The following is a 1866-nucleotide window of genomic DNA, read 5'->3' on the forward strand; positions in this document are numbered from 1 at the left end:
CGCCCCCGCCGCCGCTGCCGATGTGGATCGTGTGGCGGAAGTCGCCCAGGGGCGGGCTGATCATGTCCGAGGAGAGGATGTCCCGCAGCTTCTCCTTCTTGCCCTTCCGGCTGCCCCTCTTCAGGTAGATCGGCACCTTGGTGGACATCTCGGCCAACGCAGCCCAGCCCGAGCTGGCAGCGCCTTCCCGGCCTCAGGACAACCTGCAAACCAACAGAGAAGGGGAAAAACGCTCAAAGCCGAGTTCTGACACGTCAACGGAGCATCCTGGCCGTCGGCACGGGCCGGGAAATGAATTCCAGACGCTCCCCCGCTCTCCGCTGGCCGCGTTATCGATACCCAAACTAGCAGGTAATGAAATCCAGGCGCTCGGGGCCTCGGCAGCAAGAGGGAGGAAAAGCAGGGGAGTCCAAAGGATTTGTGTTTGTAGGGAGGAATCGGGGTGTGGAGGTAGAGGTCGGGAGAGCAGAGTGCTGGGAAGAGGCGTTTTCAGCCCAAAAGGGATTTTCTCATTCTGACCCCGTCTCCCCTCGGCCCCGCGTTGTCCGGCCCCACCCAGCACCAGCTGGAGCAGAAACCAACGGAGATTTCGGCCGGAGGGGGAAGGAAGTTGGGGTTTCCCCTGTTTTAGCCGTGAGCTCTGAGTTCAGACGTCGGATCTGGGCCGGGTTTTCCAGCTGTGGGCAGAAATGAGGCAAAACCGGGAATTTTTGGTGCCATTAACATGTCCAGCCTTGGGAGACGCCTCAGTGGGACGGCAAAAGGAATGGAACAGGTTTGGGGCCACCGTTCGGAACGCTCCCTGTTAAATCAGCAAGTGGGAAGTTCTGGAGCTTTTCACCCTTATCACAAATTTTCAGGGAAAAAATTCCATCTGTCCCCTGTCGGCGGATCCAATCCAGCGCCGCCGGCAAGAACAGAGCAGTTCGTGAGGGATTTGGGGATGGGTTTGTCGCGGGCTGGGACACCCTGAGGGGCCTCTCCTGGCCGGAATTCGACCCGGAAAAATCCCGGGGGAGCTGGGAGGATTTATCCTTAAAAACACAACAACAACAAGGCCCCGAGGGATGGAAAATCCCATTTCCCCTTCAACGCTCCGGCGTCACCTCAGCGCTGCCCAAACCTCCTCTGATCCCCACTGTCACCCTCCCATTCCCTGCTTTTAGGGAATGTTCCCTTGCAATTCCCTGCTCTTAGAGAATGTTCCCTTGCAATTCCCTGCTTTTAGGGAATTTTCCCTTGCAATTCCCTGCTTTTCCCCCTTTCCCCCTTCCCAGTGCCACAAACCCCGTCATGGAGCCGCCCTGGCCCCGCTGCCGCTGCAGCCGCTCCCGAGGCCAAAACCGCCCCTGTGCTCTAATCCTATCTCTTATCCCCTGATTTAGGGAATATTCCCTTGTTATCCCGTTCTTAGGGAATACTCCTTTATTTCCCCCTAATTTTAGGGAATATTCCCTTATCATCCCCCGTTTTTAGGGAATGCTCCCCAGTTATCCCCCGTTTTCCCCCAAATCCCGCACAGACCCCGCTACAGACCCGCGCTCCGCCCCTGTGCTCTAATCCTATCTCTTATCCCCTGATTTAGGGAATATTCCCTTGTTATCCCGTTCTTAGGGAATACTCCTTTATTTCCCCCTAATTTTAGGGAATATTCCCTTATCATCCCCCGTTTTTAGGGAATGCTCCCCAGTTATCCCCCGTTTTCCCCCAAATCCCGCACAGACCCCGCTACAGACCCGCGCTGGCGGCCGGCGCGGGGCCCTCGGCCACGGAAAAACACCGGGGTCGTCGCAAAATTGTAGGAGAAAAAGTGGGGTGGTAGGGAAGAAAAGGTTTTGCAGGGAAGAAGATGGATTTGTAGGGGAA

The 1866-nt window shown here is 56.6% G+C and overlaps 1 long non-coding RNA gene across 1 annotated transcript in view; it reads left to right on the forward strand.

The window, feature by feature from the left end:
- Nucleotides 1-200: 200 nt before the first annotated feature.
- LOC108444611 overlaps nucleotides 201-1866 on the forward strand; it is a 2904-nt gene continuing 1238 nt past the window's right edge. The window contains exon 1 of the long non-coding RNA XR_001859250.1: nucleotides 201-351. This is a non-coding gene — a long non-coding RNA (uncharacterized LOC108444611). The remainder of the gene's footprint in view (nucleotides 352-1866) is intronic.

The sequence above is a fragment of the Corvus brachyrhynchos genome, unplaced genomic scaffold (assembly GCF_000691975.1).
Source record: "Corvus brachyrhynchos isolate BGI_N302 unplaced genomic scaffold, ASM69197v1 scaffold442, whole genome shotgun sequence".
Classification (NCBI taxonomy): Eukaryota; Metazoa; Chordata; class Aves; order Passeriformes; family Corvidae; genus Corvus; species Corvus brachyrhynchos.